Source organism: Silene latifolia, chromosome 11 (genome assembly GCF_048544455.1).
Source record: "Silene latifolia isolate original U9 population chromosome 11, ASM4854445v1, whole genome shotgun sequence".
Classification (NCBI taxonomy): domain Eukaryota; kingdom Viridiplantae; phylum Streptophyta; class Magnoliopsida; order Caryophyllales; family Caryophyllaceae; genus Silene; species Silene latifolia.
This window is the reverse complement of record NC_133536.1, coordinates 139,145,750-139,169,700: the sequence shown is the minus strand read 5'-3', so window position 1 is coordinate 139,169,700 and position 23,951 is coordinate 139,145,750. Positions and strand designations below refer to the sequence as shown.

The window sequence follows — 23,951 nt, the reverse complement described above, 5'->3', positions numbered from 1 at the left end:
TATATGCCACCACCTCACCCGCCACCCATCTCGTGGCCACCACCACCATTTTTTAAAAACACTACTTTGTAAAAGACTAGTAAATAATAGATCTACAAAAAAAATTAAATCTGAAAAAAGAAATTGTAAACTAAAACTAAATCTGAAACAAAACCCACCAACATGAAAACCCTAGATCTAAAATGAGAGAGAGAGAGAGAGAGAGAGAGAGATCAAACTTGAAAAAACAAAAAAAAAAATCGAAATAAGAAAAAAAAATCGAAAAACATTAAAAACCCAGATCTGGAACAAGGGAGATAGGACGGTGGTGTCGCGTGGTGGTGTCATCGACGTTAGTGCAAGGAGGGTGTTCGAGGTGGGGCCGTTGTTGTTGGTGTTACGACAGTCGTGGTCGCGTGTGTGTCTAGATCTGGAACAATGGAGAGAGGAGGGTGGTGTCCAGTAAAGAATGGTGTTGTCGTCGAGGTCAGTGCAAGAAGGTGGTGTCGTTGAGGTGGGGCCAACGTTGTTGGTTTTGCGGCGGTGGTGGTCGTGTCTGTGTTGTGGTGGTTACGCGTTGGCGTGTGTGTGAGGAGGAGATGTTGGTGATGGTTGCGGTTGTAGTAAGTGGAGGAAGGTGGTGTTTGCTGCGGATGGTGGAGTGGTGTGGTGGTGTTGTTGTGGCCGGGGGTACGAGGTATTGGGGACTGCGGGTGGCCGTCGGAGTGGTGGCGGGTCGTGGGGTTGTTGGATGAGGAAGAGAGTTTTTTTTTGTTTTTTGATTTATTTGGTTTTTAGTGAGAGAAGAGGAGTGGAAATGTGTGAGATGAGAGAAAAGTGAGTGGGAGGAAAAATTATATATAATGAATTAGTGATTAATTAGGGAATTAGTGATTCTAGAGAGAGATGTGGTTAAATTAGCTAATTAATGACCTTTGATCTCAACCATCCATCTTCCTAATCCAATGGCCCTTTGATCTCAACCATAGATCTCTAAAATCCATACCTAGTACCAGGCTACAGAACACAAACACTGTCGGATATAAATGATATACAACACTTTCGAAACCGTAACAAGACAATCAAGCGAAAAATAAATTTATATCACCTGGTTATGATATCTTGTTGAATCATCCACGAAAATATTTCCTTCAAGAATTATTCGACCCTATTAACTGCCCCGGATTTCATGAATACTTTTGTGCGATACAATTGTGTTGTCCTTTCGGCACCAAAGGAAGAGAATACTAATGGAGTATTATTGTACAATGACATTCAAAGATGCCGGGAACCACTGGTGAAGTTATAATGAAAATTCTTTGGTAAAATGATCACGTGTGATTATGTTATTATTATAAAACTAGTTTAGACCCCGTGCATAGTATATGCACGGTACTTAAAGTATAATATTTTTATAAAATTGCTTATCTAATATTGGTATTTTATAATTGTTTATATTTCTAATTATTGTATTTTACTTTGATAAATAAAAGCTAGAACTAGAAAATAGTTAAGAGAATTGAGTAATGAATTGAAATATGTTTTAATGAAAATATTTTTACAACATAAAGCTAATGAGTTTCAATTTATCTTTTTTTTTCAAATTTTTTTTCACGAAAGTAATAAGAACGATTTCTAGTTTTTTTTTATACAAAATATGGGTCAATTCATCATCTAATAATAGGATCAATAAAAAATTTAGCAATTTATAGTTTTATATCAATTTTATTTTATTTTAATTGAAATATTATGATTTAGAGTTTAATGAAAATAATATAATTTGATTAAAAGATTATTTTTAATGAAAATATAATAGATAAATTAAATTGTAATTGTTAGTATTCTTATTTAGTGAATGAACATAATTATCATTAGTTGCCTTTTTTGAGAATATGCTTTTTGGCGGAAAAATGATAGAGATCGCCTATTCTTTTAGTAGATATGGGATAAAATGTTTGCGATTACATCTTTTTTGCCTTTGATAAACTTCCCATTATTTAAATTAGTTCCTTTTAGTTAATGACAAAAGAAAGGAACCCAAAATGAAAAGGCACGAAGACAAGATTTCACGAAATTCAATGAATAGGATAATCACAAGATTTCACGAAATTCAATGAATATGATTAATACAAGATTTCACCAAATCCAACGAACAAAGCCAAGAGGAACAAATCCAAAGGGAACGAAATAACTATCAAATTAAGAGACTTAATCATTTAGTAAACCGCAAACTTGAAAATCACTTACGTGAGTGGACTCGGCACCCTCAAACACAGAATATAGTATTTTCAAGTTCACCCACCTTTGAACCAAACCCCGACTACACTAAATGACCGATGATTTCACTAAAATCACCAACATTCCTCCCCCATTTAAGTTTAATCTTTGGTTTAGTTAAAAAAAACGTCAAACATATTAACTGATTGAAATACCACGTAGTAATATTACACATTCCACACATTAAGCATTCCACACACAGGTCATGAAAACTCAAAAAGTTTATTCTTGACATTAATTATGCACGCTTCGTGTCCATATCCATTCATGAGCATAATGAAAGTCAACCCGAAACTTTCTTAAAGCGTCTGAACTTCATACTCACATAGGTGAATCTTTTTATTATGCGCTTGTAATTACACTTTTTTAAAAGACTCATTAAGAAGATAATATTCAAACTCGCCATGCAGGCAATAACACATACCTTCGGTACAATATTATGTACTCAAATCTGAGATAGTAGGTCTTCCACTTTGAATTCTGCCTCTAACGTCATATTAGAGGGGAATTGGATATCCTACTACCAAGGATTCATGAGGGCTTAAAACCATCCCATAGCAGACTTATATATCAAGTCCTTAGTCGACACTTATGTAACATGGTCAACTAGACATAATCAGATCTCATAGAACAACCACACTCACCTTATTTATGATAGTAAACATTTCGTGTTATTTTTAACATCCCGGTGTCGCGATCATCGTATTGTCCTTGACTATAAACTTAGCCAAATAAGTAGCACTATCACAAAGATAAGGGACATCAGTCACAAACTTTAAAAGAAACTCGTAAATCAATATCTTTAGCAACATAGCTCATTTTGTCGACTAATGCTAAGTTATACTATGATATCCATTTCCAATGTCAAATAAAACATGTTATGCAAATTTGCTCCTTAGAAGTCCATAAACCAATCGTACCTCCCCCAGGCAAGAATACACTACATTTGTTGAAAAGAACCATCTACATTCGCAATTCAATTTTCGTGCACTACTATCACTCTAAAACGAAGGAAAACAAACCCGCCATAGGACAAACCATAATCTGTGGTTTTATCATATACTTTCTCAGCGCCTAATTGTTTGTCAAAGATAAATTCTATTTTAACTAGTTCACCTTAATACGGGAGCATAGAAGGTTATGAAATGCAACGAGTTAGAAGGAGCTGAAAAAACAGTTACTACATCCGTCTACAAGACCTCCTAAAAGTGTAGGATTAGTTTTTATTGTTATTCATTTTCGAATATGTTTAGGAAAACTCAGTTATTTCCTAATCCTAGCGTTATTTGGTTTCTATAGATCTGGTTGTTGGTAGTTTAATTATTAGTTAAATAATGTTTTGGCTAAATTACAAATAACCACCACCAATTTGCGTATTTTTACAAATTACCACCACATATACGTTTTTACAAATAACCCCCAGATTTTCATGTATTCTCCCCAATCACCACCGTATATTTGACCCGAGACCCGTTTTTAATATTTTACGAATCTTTAATAAAGGATTCATCTGAAATACCCATATTACCCTCATTTACTTGAACAATTTAATATATCCTTTTCTTTTTTTTCCCCAAATCATTTCAGCTCTTTAATCTCAATCTCCCTCTCTCTTTCTATCAATTCGATCCTGTTAATTCACGATTATGAACCCTAAAAGTGAACCAATATTATACTCATTCCCCTGATCTCTCCATTAATAACCCCCCGATCTCCTACCAAAATCACCATCATCAAAGATCCCAATTCATAGCCATCCTCTTCGTCTAAAAAACACAACACCGGAGCGCGTCGACACACACCTTCATGGTTGGCCGCGCCTCAATGGCGACCACCATTCCACCTCTTGTACTCGAATCTGTTACCGACCCAATCGAGCCACAACAACACCTTCTCCGTTCACATCCACCATTTAATCTCCAAGTTATCCATCACCATAAAAAAATCCGTTGACATATTCTGGAGACTTATTCAACGGCGATACATTTCCTTGTTCTTGTTTTTTAGGACGCTTGTGAAGGTTGCTAGAGGTAATGTCATTAGACTGATAATAAAATCTACGAATTACGTGCCTGCTTCCGCCCAAACACTATTTTTTTGCCTTCAAATCCACCATTATCTTTACTTTTAGTTTCATCTTTTTACTAATTAAATAAATTGAGAGAGAGAAGGGGGGATTGAGATTGAGATTAAAGAGGTGAAACAATTTGGGATTTAGTGTTTAGGGGATGATTTGGGGAAAAAAAAGGAATAGGATAGGCTAGTATTTTTTATGTCAATGAGGGTAATATGGGTATTTCAAAATAAATCGTTAATTAAAGAGTCGGAAAATATGAAAAGCGAGTCTCGGGATAAATATACAATGGTGATTGAGGAGCATACATGAAAGTGTAGGGGTTATTTGTAAGAACGCAAATACGTGGTGGTAATTTGTAAAAATACGCAAATACATGGTGGTTATTTAAAAATTTTCCTAATGTTTTCTAGTTAGTTTAGAAACTTAGAAAGTTTCTTTTTATTCAAGTAAGAATAGGATGTCAAAGTAGTTTAAATAGTGACCGAGTTGTAGCCTTATTTCTTACGTGAGTTAGAGCAATAAAGTTTACTGTTTGTGAACGATCTTAATTATACTTGTGAGTTTAGTTAACAATTCAGCCTTCTAAGGCTGAGTTGAGCGACTCCGTGCGAGGTGAGAGCGAGATTCACATATCTATCCCTTGTTTTCAGTCCTAATTACAACTATTTCTGCTGCATATTTCTACACCTCGGATTTAAAATTAATTTGACGTAATTCTACTTCAAATTGGTTATCGGAGTTGCGTTTTATTTGTTTCTTAACAAATTTATCTTGGGGTAGGCCGGAAATAAGGGTTTAAGGAAAATCAATCGCGCCTTAAACGAGTTGGAGGAATTTCACCTTTTTTTATTATTCAGGGAGTTAGCAAAAGGGCTTGATCGTGCTTTGAATTGTTTAGACAATCTTGAAAGTGGACTTGCTCAATCATATAAAACAAAGAAAGAAGAGGTAAAGATTGAGTCTTTTAAAGTTGTCCACCAAGAAGAGTAGACCATATTATTGAAGCATTGAGTGATGGTGGTCAAGAAGGGTTGATAATGGTTTGCAATTTACATATTCAAGCTGACCCGATTAAAGAACTAAATGGTGAGTCTTTCAATATTGGTCACAAAGAAGAGGAGCATGAAGAGGATGAAGTTGAGGAGGACGTGTTTGATGAGCCGATGGTAGTTCACAACAAGAAAATTCCGAGTCTGTTTAATGATAAAACGGGTGATCCTAATCTGCTACCACCCTTGGGTAAGGATAATATTTGTTCGGAATTTCAAGTTAACAAAATTTATCAATCACCGCTAGATATATCGATTGAAAGTAAATTTTATGGCGGAGAATGTTAATGTTATTGCTTCGTGAGTTCGATTGTTGGGAATGCTCATTGTGATCTTATTAGCTCGAGCGAATCTTATTTCGATTTTTCTATTTTTGTGCAAGAAGGGAGGCGGGGTAGAAGGCACAATGAAAGGTGATTCAAGCAACATAGAGACCGCAAGGGACTTGCTACTTTGGAGGAGTTCGAAGGAATTATATACGACATCGTAGCTACTATCATGGTGATATTTGTGTGGTTCATTTTTTATCCGGGTGGCAGCACATATCATCAAATTTAAGGGCAAATTCAAAAAAAGAAGAAAAGAAAAAAAGGAGAGTATGGCACGAGAGTATAAAAGTTCATGAAATGCAACGAGCTAGAAGGAGTTGGAAAAACAGTTACTACAACCGTGTAGAAGACATAGTTTCCAAAACCATGTAGGATTAACTTATTATTGTTATTTATTTTCAAATAAGTTTAAGAAAACTCAATTTTTTCCTAATCCTAGCGTTATTAGGTTAATACAGATCTGGTTGTTGTTTATTTAATAATTAATAGTTAAATAATGTTTCCTAGTTAGTTTAGAAGCTTAGGAAGTTCTTATTATTCAAGTAAGAGTAGGATGTCAAAGAAGTAGAAATAGCGACCGAGTGGTGGCCTTATTTCTTACGTGAGTTACAAAAATAAAGTTTACAGTTTGCGAACTATCCTAATTAGACTTGTGAGTTTAGTTAACAATTCAACCTTGCGAGGCTGAGTTTGAGTGATTAGAGTGAATTCCTTGCGAGGTTAAAGCGAGGTTCACATATCTATCCCTTGTTTTATGTTCTAATTACAAAAAATTACAACTATTTCCTATAGTGTAATAGCCTACGACAGTCACTAATTTATGAGAAATTAGACTGACAATAGGTTGATGCAATAAACTTTGGTGATGTAGATAAAATATCAAATGACCTCCAAAAATTCTTAAATTTTGTGGCAATCAACTTCAATATATAAACAGACGCTGAGTAAAGTTTCAAGATTTTAGGAGCACTCTAACTATTTTTAATACTTTGAGCAAGATAGGCTGGTGCTCGTGACTCTGATAGTTTTCCTGAACTGAAGTAGTTCAGAGATTTTGACTGGTAACTGGATATAAATATGACATCAAGCTCCACAAAAGAATCACAGGACACTTAAGATGATAATTTAACAAATTCAAGATTCAGATCCATAGCTTGGCACAGAATTAAAGACTCAAACTTGAAACAACGCAACTAAACTAATCTACAACAAGGCAAAGGATTAATCTAATTTTGCCAACAGACTTTGTTCAATTAACTACAGTAATGCTCAACTTAATTAACAGGCTTGGATTCAACTACATCAAAGGACAAGTTGAATTTTGGTTGAGAGAATTCTCAAGGTTAATTTTCATTCATCAAAAGTCTGCTTTTTCAGTTGGAGGTAATGGTCCTTATATAGGTCATCCCGTGCTTACAGTTGAGTACAATATGATTCAAGGGCTACAAATTCATCTAGAAAATACATAACATCAGATATATATTTTACAAAGGTCAACTAGGGTAAAAGCATAGGCAAACAAGGCAATTCAAGCTGTCAACCTTCTCTTTTGGCTTGTCCTGGTGCGGGTTTTAGACAATTTTCTTTCCTTCTGATCTCAAGGCTCCAACTGCTCTTTTATAAGAGCAAAACATGCCTTGTTTTTATGGTATACTTTCCAAAGTCCTCGAATCCCTGGCTAGGTCTTTGCCTGATCAAATGAGAAAACCTTGACAGTGACATCTCACCTACCAGTTGCTTTATTATTCTGATGCTAACTGAGCTTAGACTGATCCGCTAACCCTTGATTTTGATGAACTACTAACTTAATTAAGGACTCTATTAGCTGGCCAGATTGGCAGGTGATAGTTTGATCTTGTTAGCCTTGTAGGGACCCCTGTATGGCCTGTGTTAGGGCTGGTTTGGCATGTTGTGAACCAGGACTAGGACTAGTGGTACCCTGGTGTCCAGCTCATGGTGTCCAGCTTATGCTGCATCCTCCCCTAGTTGAAGAGAGCTTTACCTCAAGCATGGTTCCTCTTCTTTCTCAGACTCTCCATAGTATGGACTCAGATCACCAATATTAAAAGTCCCATGGACCCCATACTCACCAGGAAGATCAACCTTGTATGCATTAGGGCCAACTTTCTCAACAATATCAAAATAACCTTCAGCTCTGGGTATTAGCTTGTTCTTTATTTTAGCTGGGAACCTTTCTTTCCTGAGGTGAATCCATACCAAATCCTCTAGCACAAACTTTTTCTTCTTCCTTGGAACCATGACCTGCCTTTAATAAGACTCGTTAGACTTCTTAGTTTGCCTTTTAACTGCAGCATGTAGCTTCAGCATCTATTCTGCCTGCTTCTTAGCATTATATTTCATTTCTTCCTTAGGCACACTTGATAGACCTAAGGGCATTAAATGATTGACGTAATAGGCCACCTCAAATGGGTTGTGGTCTGTTGCAAATGCTGGTGCTCGGTTGAAGGCAAATTTGGCTTGAGGCAGCTTCAAATCTCAGTCTCTTAGTGATTTGTTGACGATACACCTTAGAATCCTTCCCAATGTCTTGTTTGTGACCTGTGTTTGGCCATCTGTTTGAGGATGGTGAGATGTGCTGAACAGCGGTCTTGTATTTAGCTGCTTTCATAAACTTTTCCAAAAGTAGCTCATGAACTTGACATCCCCGTCAGACACAATGGTTTTAGGGACACTATGTAGCCTGACTATTTATTTCACATAGAGCTCGGCAATGCTTGCTGCATCTTCAGCTTTCTTGCAAGCTATGAAATGAGCCATCTTGTTAAACCTGTTAACAACCACTATCACAGAGTCATTGCCCTTCTGGGTCCTAGTCAATGCCACTATGAAATCCATACTGACATCCTTCCAAGGCTTTCTAGGTAATGGCAATGGGGTTTAAGGGCTAGTTTGGAAAGAACTCTTGGTTTGTTGACATATAGAACATCTTCTCAATGCAATTTGGACATATCCTATCATCTTAGGCCAATAGAATTGGTCCTGCAATATTTTCAATATCTTCTGAACCCCAAAGTGCCCTCCTAGTCCACTAGAATGGACCTCTTTGATCAGCAAATCTCTGTAGAAGCCTCTTGGAACACACAGCTTATTCCCATGGAACAAGAGCCCCTTCTGTAGTAAGAACTTGGTTCCCTGAACCCTAGTTCCCTCATTTTAGATTTGCCAGTCTTCATAGAAATCAGGGTCATCTTTGTACAGCTCCTTCATGAATTCAAACCCAATGACTCTTTATTTCATGACTGTCAGCAAGGAATGCCTCTTTGATAGGCCATCAGCAATAATCTACCTTCTTTGTATTTGCTTGAAAATGTGAAGGACTACAAGAACTCAACCCATTTAGCAGTCTTGTGATTAAGCTTGTGTTGACCACTGATATACTTTAAAGCCTCATGATCTGAGTGCAACACAAATGGCCTTGGTTTGAGATAATGGCACTAATGCATAAGGGTTATGACAAGAGCATAAACTCCTTTTTATAAGTAGAATAACTCAGCTTGGCTCCATTTAACTTCTCATTGAAATAAGCCACATGCTTCTTCTGCTGAATTAGAACAGCTTTTATGCCAAAACCACTGGCATCACATTTTACCTTAAACATGCAGTTAAAATCCGACAACCTAAGGATAGGAGCCTCACATAATAATTTCTTTAGAAGCCTGAATGCTTGCTGAGCATTCTCAGTCCACTTAACCTCCCCTTTCTTCATACATTCAGTGATTGGAGTTGCAACAACACTGAAATTCTTAATAAACCTCATGTAGAATGAAGCAAGGCTATGTGAACCTCTCACTTCTATAATGCTCTTAGGCATGAGCCAAGACTTGACTGCCTCAATTTTGTCTTGGTCCATATAAATCCCTCTCCAAGAGATTATATACCCCAAGAATTCTAACTCAGTTGTCAGCAATGTACATTTCTCCAATTTACCAAACACCTTGTTATTCCTCAGAATTTTAAACACAAAGTCAAGGTGACTCAGATGCTCATCTTCAGTTCTGTTGTAGATCAGGATGTCATCAAAATAAACTACACCAAACTTGCCCAAGCATAGCCTCAACACTTCAGTCAGCAGCCTCATGAATGTGCTGGGTTTATTGGACAACCCAAATGGCATTACAAGCCACTCATATAACCCATGTTTTGTCTTGAATGCAGTTTTCCACTTATCTCCGACCCTGATTCTTACTTGGTGATAACCCTGCCTGAGATCAATTTTGGAAAAGATCTTGGCACCACACAACTCATCAAGAAATTGATCTAGCCTGGGACTTGGAAATCTGTACTTGACAGTAATATTGTTGATAGCTCTTTTGTCTATGCACATTCTCCATGTGCCATACTTCTTGGGGACCAGCAAAGTTTGCACAACACAAGGGCTCAATGATTCCCTCACAAATCCCTTAGCCATCAGCTCATCAATTTGCTTCTACAATTCTTTTATAGCATCAGGGTTACACCTGCATGCAGGTCTGTTAAGGAGTAAAAATCCTAGCACAAGGTCAATCCGGTGCTCAATACCTCTCAGTGGTGGCAGTCCACTTGGTAGTTCAGCAGAAAACACATCTTGATACTGTGCAATCAAAGGTTTAGCCTTTTCAGGAACCTGAGGCTCCTCCTTGTCTGCAAATTTCCTTTGACAGCAAGATAAGAACAGGTTGTTCTAGCTGCATTTTTTTTATCATTTCTGCCTCAGAGAGGAATAAGACCCCATTAAACCCATCCATCACACTAGGACTTCCATAGCTCTTCTGATTAAGAGGTAGAGGATTCAATGTTATCTTCCTGTTACCCTGCTTGAAGGAATATGTGTTGCTCCTCCCCTGATGGACTGAGTTCTTATCAAACTCCTATGGCCTGCCTAAGAGTAAATTAAAGGCATCCATAAGCACCACATCACACAGAATTTCATCCTTGTAAACATTCTCATTTAAAAATGGGACCAGGCATTATTTATCAACTCTAACCTCAGCTCCCTTGTTTTAGCCACCTGAGTTTTTAAGGCTGTGGGTGCTCCTAAGTGCTGAGATCCAGCTTCTCAACCAAGGTGACAGATGCTACATTTGTACCAGCTTCCTCTATCAATGATTAGGTTGCACACTTTACCCTGAATGGTGCATCTGCTCCTGAAAATGGGGGACATTTGGTCCTCTTCCAATGGTGCTTGATGAGAATTCATTACTCTCCAAAGAACAAGACCGTGGCCTGTATCAGGGTGAGCCAAGACCACATTCTGACTAGGCCCTTCCTCAACAGCTATCTCTTCCTAACCAAGATCTTCCTATTCATTCTCAAATATCCCATGCCTTTTCCCATTCTTTCACTTTCATTGCTGTCATAGCCCTTTTAGAAGGATAGTTTTTTCTGAAATGGCCAAACACTTGACATTGGAAGCATTTGATCCTGCTCTCAGTCGGGTTTGGGTTAGGGTTTTTGCTCAGGACTCCTTTTCCTTTATCAAGGGTCGGTTGGGTTGCTGGTTTAGGTGTCTCACCAATCCTGACACCAGAGTAGGGCTTGTACACAGGCTTAGCAGCAGGTTTAGATACCGTGGTTTTAGTCTTCTCCATTTTCTCAACTCTCAATGACAGGTCAACCACATCATCATAAGACTATAAGGGTTGTATTATAACCTTAGTGGCAATATTTTTATCAAGACCCTCAAGGAACCTATCAATCCTTTGCTCAGGTTTTTCATTAATCTCGCACTCTAAGGTTAACTGCTCAAACTCCCTCAAATAGGTCTCAACAGACTTCCCATCTTGACTAAGCTTTAATAGTTTAATAAACAAATCCTGAGTGTAATCTTTGGTGACAAATTTACTCATCATTTTCTTCTTAATTTTAGACCAAAATCTAAAGGGTTCCTTGCCTTCACCAAGTCTTTGGTATTTCAGGTTATCAAACCATAGAGAAGCATACCCTTTTAGTTTCAAGAGAGCAACTTTAAAGGCCTTAACATCATTATAACCTTTATACTCAAAGGCTTTCTCAATATCCCTAATCCATTCTAACAAATCATCAGGATTAAGGATAACAGAAAACTCAGGAAATTCTACCTTTAGATGCTTCTCTGCGTACTCAGGAACCTCCTTATGAGTCTTGTTGCTCTCATCTGAATCAGACCATTCTTCTTGCTCATGGTGTAGTTGTTGTGGTCTTCCTGCTCCTACATGGAAGCCCTTACCCCTGCCTCTGCCTCTGATTGGTGGTGATCTTCTAGGATCAGGCCGGGTTTGGGATCCTCTCCATGACAGCATTCATAGCATTAACCGTCACATTGACAATTCCTGCTAGCTGATCTACTTTCTGCTCTATTTCAGCAAGTCTCTCTTCACTCATGGTTATTTTGTGTTTTTAAAGTATTTAGGGATAATGAACTCACAATACTCTCAACCCAAGACTAACACAAAGATGGAATTGTGTTATAACCTGGCTCTTGGTACCAATTTCTAGTGTAATAGCCTAGGACGGTCACTAATTTAAGAGAAATTAGACTGGCAATGGTTTGGTGCAATAAACTTTGGTGACTTAAAAAAAATACCAAATGACCTCCACAAATTCTGAAATTTTGTGGCAATCAACTTCAATATATAAACAACCTCAGAGTAAAGTTTCAACATTTTAAGAACACTCTAACTATTTTTAATACTTCGAGCAAGACCGCCTGGTACTTGTAACTCTGACAGTTTTCCTGAACTGAAGTAGTTCAGAGTTTTGGACTGGTAACTGGATATAATTATGACCTCAAGCTCCACAGAATAATCACAGGACACTTAAGATGATAATTTAACAAATTTAAGACTCAGATCCACAGCTTGTCATAATATTAAAGACTCAAACTTGTAACAACACAACTAAACTAATCCACAGGAAGGCACATGATTAATCTAATTATGACAACAGACTTTTTTCAATTAACTACAACAATGCACAAGTTAATTAACAGGCCTGGACTCAACTACAGCAAAGCACAAGTTAAATTTTGGTTGAGAGAATTTCAAGGTTAATTTTCATTCATCAAAAGTCTACTTTTTTTAGTTGAAGGTAATGGTCCTTATACAGGCCAGCATGTGCTTACAATTGAGTAAAATGTGATCCAAGGACTGCAAATTTATCTAGGACATACATAACATAAGATAAATATTTTACAAAGGTCAACTAGGGTAAACGCATAGGTAAAAAAGATGATTCAGGCTGTCAGTCTTCTCTTTTGGCTTGTTCTGGTGCAAGCTTTGGACAGTTTGCTTTCCTTGTGGTCTCAAGGCTCCAACTGCTCTTTTATGTGAGCAAAATATGCCTTATTTTTATGGTATACTTTCAAAAGGCCTCAAATCCTTGGCTTGGTGTTTGCCTTATCAAATAAGGAAACCTTGACGGTGGCATCTCATCTACCAGTTGCTTTATTATTCTGATGCTAACTGAGCTTAGACTGGCCTGATAACCCTGGATTTTAATGGATTGCTGACTTAATTAAGGACTCTATCAGCTAACGAGATTGGCAGCTAATAGTTTGATCTTGGTAGCCTTCTAGGGACCAGTGTCTGGTCTGTGTTAGGTTGGGTTTGGCTTGACTGTAAACCAGGGCTAGGACTAGTGGTGTCCAGCTCCTGCTGCATTTCCGTTGCATATTTCTACATCTTAGATTTAACATTAATTCCACGTAATTCTACTTCAAATTGGTTATCAGAGTTGTGTTTTATTTCGTTTTTAATAAATTTATCTTGGGGTAGACCGGAAACATGGGTTTAAGGAAAATCAATCGTGCCTTAAAAAAGTAGGAGAAATTTCAGCTTTCTTTATTATTCAGGGAGTTAACACAAGGGCTTGATCGCTCTTCCAATTGTTTAGACAATCTTGATAGTGGACTTGATGAATCTTATGAAACAAAGAAAGAAGAGGTAAAACTTGAGTCTTTTAAAGTTGTTCATCAAGAAGAGGAGGTCCATATTATGAAAGCATTGAGTGATGGTGGTCAAGAAGGGTTGATAATGGTTTGAAATTTACATATTCAAGATGACCCGATTAAAGAACTAAAGGGTTAGTCTTTTAATATTGGTCACAAAGAAGACGAGCATGAAGAAGATGAAGTTGAGGAGGGCGTGGTTGATGAGCCGATGGTAGTTCACAATAAGAAAATTTCGAGTCTGTTTAATGATAAAATGAGTGATCCTAATCTGCTACCACCCATGGGTACGTATAATATTTTCTCGGAATTTCATGTTAACAAAATTTATCAATCAACGCTTGATATATCGATTGATAAGAAACTGCATGGTGGAGAATGTCAATGTTATTGCTTCATGAGATCGATTGTTGGGAATGCTCACGATGATCTTACTAGCTCAAGCAAATCCTATTTCGATTTTTATATTTTTGTGCAAGGAGGGAGGGTGGGTGGAAGGCACAAGGAAAGGTGGTTCAAGCAACGTAGAGACCGCAAGGGACTTTGTGCTTCAGAGGAGTTCGAACGAATTATACACGGCATCATAGCTACTATCATGGTGAAGTTTGTATGATTCGCTTTTTATCCAGGTGGCAGCACATATCGTCGAAATTTAACGTCAAATTCAAAAAAAAAAAAAAAAAAGTATGATGCGAGAGCATAGAAGGTCATGAAATGCAACGAGCTAGAAGGATCTAGAAAAATGGTTACGACAACCGTGTAAAAGACACAGTTTCCTAAACCGTGTATGATTAGTTTATTAATTAATTATTGTTATTTATTTACGAATACGTTTAGGAAAACTCGGTTCTTTCCTAATCATAGCATTATTCGGTTTCTACAGATCTTGTTGTTAGTTTAATTATTAGTTAAATAATGTTTCATAGTTAGTTTAGAAACTTAGGAAGTTTATTATTATTATTTAAGAGTAGGGTGTCAAAGTAGTAAAAATAGCGACCGAGTTATGGCCTTATTTCTTACGTGAGTTACAGCAATAAAGTTTATAGTTTGTGAACGATCCTAATTAGACTTGTGAGTTTAGTTATAACTAGTTGGAAAGCTCGTGCGGTGCACAGGACTCCCATTAGGATTATCTGTAAAAATATATTCTTAAGTTGATAAAAAAAGTCCTACTATGTTGTCATTGGTGAAAAAAATTCGTGATTGGTATTGATTATAACAGATGAATTATTAGTGATTTTAGCATAAAAGTTTTGCCAACGATTAGTATAACATCAAGTGACATAGTTATAGCATGTCGCTAGCTTTTTAATTTTTACATGCACAACCGGTTTTTAATTAAATACAAAATGCTTTCTCTATAAACATGGTGGAGCTCACCAATATGAACCCTTAATAACGGAGACATATCCTTATGAGTTTTGCAAATTATTTTACAATTACGTAAAACTGAATGATGTTACAAAAAACAGCATGTATCATAATTATATATATTTAGAGCATTTAGAGAAAATATTAGATCTCTTACAACATAATAATTATACCTTGACTATTTACAATTAAGAGTATTGCTTCTTATAGACATCTCGCAATATCTCTGATTCTATTACATAGAATGCACTGGCACCTAGTAGTACTATCTGTGCCAACATCAGTTAGTAGTTTATGTCATTTTTTTTAAATAGCTGGGTTTCCAAGTTAGTATAATAATGTCAGTTAGTAGTATATATTTTATGGCACCGCTGAAACGTTATTTTATACGTTATCATGGTCTAATAATAAAAATTATTAAATTTAACAAAAAGTCAAACTATGCTAAAAATGGAGGCAACCAAAATTTCGGGGATTGATTTAGATGAGGACAGATTAATCATCAGTTCCTATAACAAAAACGCAACGAAAGCGTTGTAGCATTTGGTATTTAACTATCTCAGTTGTATACTAACATTCACAGATATTAGTTGGATTATAGAGTTACCATTCTTGTTGTCTTAGCACCATCTATTTTTTTACCGAAATAGTCTTTGACTACTTATCCTTAAAAACTCCATGCAAAATATATAATACGACATCTTAGTTTGGTAAATTATGAAAACTTCTTTGTAAATAATGTGCTTCTTGTGGCCTTGATACATTTGGTCTCTATCATCGATGTGACGATGTAGAACCTTAATCTCTCGGATGACGTTGTTCTTGAACTACATAAAGCTTGCCATTAATAAAAATTGGTTTCAGAAGGCAAATTTCAACATGATTTATTGACTGTCCCTAACTCTTGTTTATTGTTATGGCGCAGCATTAGAGTCGGCAAACAATGACACGACATGAAAACACGACAAGAATCCGACATAAAATTAACGGGTTTGGGTTGGCATTTAACGACCCATTTATGTAAGTGGGTCGACACGAACACGACACGAGATTTAATTGGTCTAGGTTTGGGTTGAGCACTCTACACATGAACCCAACACGAATAACCTATTTACTAAATTAATCTCAAGTTTTCTTGATCTTCAGATAAATATACCTATACTTTCCAAATATGACATGACACGAAATTAACGGGTTAGGTTTGAGGTTTGATGACCTTTTAATGTAATTGGATCGACACGAACATGACACGATATTTAATTAGGTCGGTTTTGGGTTGAAAAGTTCCTGACCCGTTTAAATGTGACACCTGAACCCGACGCGGCCTGATTCGTTTGTCACGTCTACATAGCATGACTTCAACGTATATTGTCTCTGCTTAAGAACGAAAAGAGTATTTGTATCTAAGAAAGTCATTACTATCCTAGGGTTCAGTACCTTTTGCCGACTTTGGAACCCGTAAGTATATTCCCTTCTACAATGAATTTCCAGGGCGATTGATAATAAGACAGATCCCGTTAGATAATCCTCTTACGGAGTTAATGTTCCTCTACAACGTAAACGACATACCAAACTTGGTAGACCATACTATTATGAGTTAATATTAAAAACAATCATCATGTATACTCTCTCCCCTTCTTAAACTCTCCCACCTTGCTTCTTAGAGGTCAATTTTTTTTAACTTTGACCATTAATATGTCAAAAATTATGATCAAACTTCCGCATTAACAATTGTGTAGAAGCAATACGGAAGATCATTGCGAAGAGGATGAAATTCATTTAGTGTGAAATTTCTAAAGGATAATGAATCTTACTCCCAAAGTCTACACCGATTAAAATACCCGACCAAATCTTGCATAATGAAAACAAAAGCGACGCCTAAAAGTAAGGATGCCAAATGGGGGATAAGACATGCCGAATGTAGGCTTTCTCATACCCGTATTTAATAGAAAAATCACATGCCCCTACTTGTTGCAACTAAAAATTTTCAAAACCGTAATCGCTTCATTTTGGGAGATCTTAAAATAGTTTCGTTCCATTTAAATGTCATATACTCGTCTATTCTATAACTTTCTCAAATAATTCTGATATTATTTTATCCATATATAACATCTATGGTTGGCACGATTTTAAACTCAGTTTGAGTCTAAAACTTTATTTATATTCGCTACATCCAAGCCCAATGCAATATAGTTGGACACTTGTGATAGATTATTTTCCCTTTTGATCAAATTAATTTACTTTTTTTCTTATTGTAGAGCTAACAATAACTTTTATTTTTATGTAGAAAGCTAACATTTATTTTGAACTAATTATTTATTTATTCTATTCTTCATGATTTTGTAGTATATATGTACCTTGTGTTACAATGCCTAATTGCTAATATTTATTCTGAACCAATAGTTATAATGGAGATTATAAAATTAAAAAAGGAACTTGAGATCAACTACTAACAATAGGGTCAAAAATAAGTAAACATTGGCAAAAAAAAAAATCAAGAAGTAATTAATTAGATATGAGGAAGGTCGGGAGATCATGAAAAATCTCATATTTATGCTTTATTTCAAAGAAATTAGCTTTTGAGACAAATTTCATTTATCTTAATTTTTTTTGTAAATATTTGATAGATAAATTATTTACAAAAATAAGAGTAGCATGTGAGAAATAAGTTACCTGTTTTTTTTTTTATTCATTCAATTTATAATATTAAATATAGAGAACTTATTATGTCCTTTTATATCATTTTACCACAAAACAAGCTACCTTTCGGTTAGTTTGCCAAACATTTTTGGCTTAATCAATTAAATTATCATCTCTTAATTTTAGTTAGCTTTTAAACTACATTTTTAGGTTTCAGTTAACTTTTCAGTTAGTATGACAAATGAAATTTATGATATAGTATAGTTAATTATACTTTACCCCTTTTGAAATACACATTTTAAAAATTACTACTTTTTGAAATTTTTTTGCTAAAATTACTCTCTTAAGTTGCATTTTTTCCTAAAATTTATTCAAAACTTCGATTTAAGTGACTTATTTTCTCTATTTTTGAACTCTCCCTCCATTTGTCTACATAGTTATACCTTTCGAAGTATAAATTGGCTATGGCACAAAGGGAATAAGTTCAAAAATTGGAGTTTTGAAGTAATTTTAGAAAAAAATGCAACTTGGGAGTAATTTTAGCAAAAAAATTTCAAAAGGGAGTAATTTTAAAATTGTGAATTTTAAAAGGGAGTAAAATCTAATTAACTGGATATAGTATATGAATCATGTTTATATTGTATTTAATATGCCATATAATTAGTTACATTGTGTATTTTGAGTATCAACTACTTATATTAGAATAATTGTGACACCCTTAAAAATTTAGCGTTATCTAATTACTTAAATGCGTAAATTCTACGGAAAAACTGGTAGGATATGTTTGTAATTGGTTCAACTAGCCAAAACCTGTAATTTCAAAAATTTTCCTAAACCAATCACAACATTTCCAACGTTCCCAATAGACGGGTGCCAAAACCTGCAATTGCTAACAATCTAACTTACTTACACCGCTAAAGGTAAGAAAATACATAATGATACAACCCAAAATAGAAAAGGGAGACATATGTCCCTTCAAATTATATACAAAACCAAAAGATAAAAGGTTTCTACAAAAGAAAGCCAAACTAGGTCCAAGGTTCCTTGCTCACTAGCTCGTCTGTGACCCCAACTAAGCATCAACAACCTGTCAATCGCATTTTATACAAACACGAAAGCCACAATTCAGTGGGGAGTAACTTCGAGTCCTCCCAGCCACGAATCGTCAAAATTAATGTAACATGTAGTAAAACATGTAAACAATATGATAAACAATGTAATTATCATGTAATCTAACCTATGACCCCTAAACTGACCAAACTAAACTATCATGTGAATCATATAATTCAAATAGTAATCCAAACTTTATCAATCAGAACAGAAAGCTTACATCTCACCTATTACGAGTTCATAAAATCACCATACAAGAAAGGGCAATATATCAAAGACAGGCATAAGTTCTTAGCACGGTCAATAGTCACTTTGTAACTCGAGTCTATACCACGAGGTAGGGAAGGTAATCGAACCGGTATCTTGGCTCAGCGGTTAATATTAATAAAACATGGCCAAGAGACAACACAACCCTAGCCTAAAATCTGCGCAGACTTAGACATGCGGATACACACCACCGCACCCAAGACCCACAATTTTTCTAAAAACAAAGTGAGTACCCTAAGGAGTCCACCAAAGGGTTGGCTAGTACTTAAGCTGACCCCTTACTATCAAAATAAAATCGAGGTCATGCCCCAACTTGGATATAAATCCACTAGTCAGAAACACAAAGGCTATCAAGCGGTGAACATATACTCGTCAAAGACTATAAAGACCTATCTATGATGAAGGCCGAAGTACTCACCTAGGACCTAGTCCCAGCTAGTCCCAGCTTGAATACTTTAGCCCACACCACACAAGACTCACCACACAAGTCAAGTAAGACACCCACTTAACCATAAGAGGGCAAAAAGTCCTACTTACCAACATAAATTCTAACATTCTATCATGTGAAAGGCTATATAAATGTCTATTCAGCAAACAACCCAACTATATCCTCAATAAGTATTCAATACTAATTTCTAATTCTAGCAATTTTAACAATATTAAAGGCTTTAGGGGAAACTAGGGCCATTTCTACAATACAAGACACTATTAAATTCAATAAGCTATACATGTGAACTAAAGCTTGATAAATGGCCTAAAACAAGAAAAAGGCCGATTATCTAATTCATACAACCGAATTTTTACCCGCAACCCCAGCCCTGCGACAGTGCACGGGTTAAATTGCGGTCGACCAATCACTCAATTAATCGACATCGCATCATCAAAGGGACTAAGGCTCGGTTTTCGGCACAATCAACAAAACATTACAATTATCCCTATACAATTCATTTTGAGCCTATTATTTACAAATTCATTTTGTAAACTATCCTAACATGTGATAACTATTAACATAAGCATAGATTTACCATTAACATAATTTTTATTACTTATATGATTCAATTCCTAAAGTGTACTCATACTAACTATGTCATTAATAAACCTGAAATGACAAATTTTGCAAGGAAAACCGCGAAACAAGCAACGGACCAACCCGGTCGGCCGTGGGCTAGCCGTGGGCACGCCACGAACTGCCGGCCGCCGCCCGTCCCCTACACCACCATTTTTTTCCATTTTTGTTTAGTAAAAGACCGTCTAAACATTAATTAATCGTTCCCAATTCAACTTTGATAATTTAAACTAACAAAAGGCACAAATTAAGCATGCATGCAACAAATTTTAACATGTGATAACTACTACTCAAACAAAAATCACCAAACATACAAAAATCAAAACATGTGACGATCTTTCGTCGAGTAACTCGTAATATGTTACCTTAAGCTAGAAAAAGAGCAATTAGCACCTCAAAACCGAAACCCTAACAACAACTAGCCGCTATCCTCTACAATATACGAGTCCCCGAACTCGTCCTCCAATTCTTCACCTAAATAAACAATTAAAACACAAAGATAAGTATATAAACCGAAAATACCGAAATTTCGTCTTAAAACAACTTAATGAAAACTGAAATTAGAACATACTAAGTTGTAGATCTCGGCGAGGGGATTCCGGAAAGGTAAATTATGCAAAAATCCGATAAGAAACGAAGAAATTATGGCCAAAATAGCTTGAATTTTTGTTGAAATTTGTTTGGTTTTGGTTTTAGAGGATGGAGATGACTTAAGAACAAAAAAATCAGAAAAAAGAAAGAAAAGGGGAAGGGGGTGCCGCGTAAGGGAGAAAGGAAAGGAGGAAAGGAAGGTGCGGGATTTTTAGTCGGGATTTTTACGAGTCGGTTTTGACTCGTTTCAATAATAATTAAATCCGTAAGTCAAACGCAAATTCCGTCAAGACCAAAGTTTTTAAACACGAGATTACAAGAAAATTGAGTACATTTCCAATTTCGTTTACCCAACGTTCAAACGAATTGTCATTTTCCCCCCGATACGCCCTTATTTCGAAATAAAAAGTTTTACACGGTTTAAACTATTTTTAAACATTTCAAAACTATCAAAATAAATACTTTTCTTCAAAATATAATAAAATTATATTTCTTTAATTTATTTTTACTTTAAATACTTAAATATCAACTTTTATTTGATTAATAAATTATTTCCGAAATATATTAACGGTCCGAAATTACGGGGCGTTACAATCACCCCTCCTTTTAAAAAGTTTCGTCCTCGAAACTTAAAAGGAGAAATTATAGTTATTAGAAAATATAGGTATCTTTTCAATGAAACGGTGATACTCTTGTTGATCAGACAAGAACATCCACATTCATATCAAAACAATAAAATATTTCTACACCAAAACCCATTATTGGGACGTCACCAACAACGAGATTAAACACTCATTAATGTTAAAACCATTAAAAATCATATAAGTATTTTCAAAATTTTAGTTTAAGGTTCTACAGTAAGAATACTATCTTTACTAATTATGATTAAATACGGCTTAGTAATGCGGAAAAAGAGTAAGAAAAAGGAATACCTTACGGAAATAAATCAAAATTTCATTTTCAAATCTTTAAAAATAGGTTAGGTTTGCAGAAGTGACATAAACTTTCAAGAATGAATCGAAACTGGTAGCTTGAATTATTTAGAAATTCCCCGAAGTGAAAAGTAACTTAGACATCATAGGAGCAGGTATGCTAAAAGGATTCAAGCTTAACTAATCAAAAGAGCTGTATGAATTTCATGGGGTCAGAATTGAAGTCGAACCTAAAAGGGTGTCAAAGATGGAGTTTCATAGGTTACCAACATCAAACTTATGAGAGGAGTATGATGAAGTAAGGAAAAGAGGTATGAGCGGTAACGCTCATAATCGAGGAAGAAGGGAAATTAGACAACAAGGAAACGCCAGTCACTCCCAAGGGTTTCTTCAATCGCTTATGTTACCTCATCCTAATCTATTCCCTGAAACAAAGTATTCCACTATAAGTGTGATCTCATCGTTCTAAATCCTCAAACATCCAGAAACAACTTCCACAAGCCTAAGGTCAAGGCTTCCAACAAAGCTATATTCGTATACAACTAGTGTCAACTATGGGTTCCTCAAAACAAATAAATCTTTAATCAAGAATTCCAATACCAAGCTATAAACTCCAAAAGAAAGTTCCTCAAATAGTTCACCAGATTCTCATTTCAAAACAAGGTAGTAATATACCAACCCCAAAATCTGAAAAAAATCAATAGGATCTCAAGTTTTCTATCCTTTTGCTTATTAAGGATTGCCAAAAGCGGATCTACACTCAGCTACAACATCCTCCCATCATCTCAAGTACTCAATGCGACCTCAAGGTCTATAAATCTATAGGGTTAACAAATTCTTCTCAACACTAAGTCTCTCTCAACTCAAGAACTCTCAAGAGTCAACTACAATACCAAATCACATCACCAAACCATTATAGTTATCAACATCTCAAGGAATATTCTTTCAAATTTGACATCCTAAAACTTACTTACCATCAAATTCCCAAGGAACAAGGTCTTAATTGTAACAATATTTTATCACCTCAAAGTTCCTAAAACCATAAGTGAAACGATGTTCTTTAACCTAACAATTGGTGTCAACCATACCATTACCCCTTTCTAGTTACCAAAACAAGTGCTGAGACTTCCCACAACGTAGCCTACTCTCACCCTCATACCATACTTCAAGTAATAATCAATATCACTCACTAAAAACCAACTAATAAACCCACACTTAACATTTCTCACACGGTAACATATACATTATCAAACCCACATACCAAAGTGATTATGGAAGCCAATCACAAACTCGACTACTTAGTCAATCCTATATCCTTAAGTCACATCTCACTAACTCTGTAAACATGGTCAACAAGGTACCAACTATACTAAGGAGATAAGGAGTGATAACGGGATAGAGAAACGGTAAGATATTTTCGAAGGGTGCATGAACCTGACAAGTTAGGAAACTAAGGAGTCAGACCGTAAAGATAACGGTTGACAAAAACAAGAGGTATTCGAGTTAAGAAGATTTCTAGGGCAAGAAGAAGATACGTAAATTTCGGCATAAAAACAGGGTTCAACGAACGTTAAAGAGAAGGAAAGGAGAATAGAAGCGGCACAATGAAAGGGTTACCGCTTACCAAACACTCATCCAAGCTTATGATCGATATGATAAGGTTACATCACTAAGGTGCTCAACAAAGCCCCAAAAGTCTACCAAATTATAGGACTAACAAGGACTCCACAATGGTAGGTATTCCTCGACTCAATTGGTTCTAAGAGCCAAAATCAATTCACCACACCAATTCATTTGTTACCATTCAAGTCCCAAGGTATCTCCTTTACAATTCTCATCATCGAACTTTACTTGCTATGTCATCCCCAAGTACCATGGCTTGTTTACTCCATCATCTCACCACTTAATACTTCTAGTCTCCGATACCATAAATTAGAATCGCATCTTTGAACTCACGAACTACATCGAATAACTTTCCACCAAAATTCTCAAATTCAGATATGATTAATATGGTCAACAAGGGCTACTCTATACTAGATTTGGTCAACTCAAAAGGTTTAACAAACTAACTAATTCCAAAGTACGATACCAAACCATTAAGCAACGTTAATGTCCTATTGTATTCCTTTCAAGGCCTACAAGGATTAGGGCTAACTATCATTCCTTTAATTCTCCATAAGAAACATCGAGACTCTCAAATGAAGTATCTCAGGTTCATTCCATCTTATGTGCTAAGGTAGTACCCATGCTCAATCATCTATAACAAACAAGCTCTCAATAGACATAAATCCAAAGGTGTTCCTCAACTCACTAGGCTCTCATATCATGCACAACTAACA

At 35.8% G+C, this 23,951-nt stretch overlaps 1 protein-coding gene and 1 long non-coding RNA gene across 2 annotated transcripts in view; one reads left to right on the top strand and one right to left on the bottom strand.

Annotated features, from left to right (window-relative positions):
- The window catches only part of LOC141611928 (xyloglucan O-acetyltransferase 3), a 57,177-nt gene that overhangs the window by 5,075 nt on the left and 28,151 nt on the right, over positions 1-23,951 (top strand). The window lies entirely within an intron of this gene.
- Positions 18,502-20,778, bottom strand: LOC141615103 (uncharacterized). The gene is made up of 3 exons (XR_012529622.1): positions 20,661-20,778; positions 20,455-20,563; positions 18,502-18,733 (listed from the first exon to the last, which is right to left on the bottom strand). It is a non-coding gene; the product is annotated as an uncharacterized LOC141615103 (long non-coding RNA).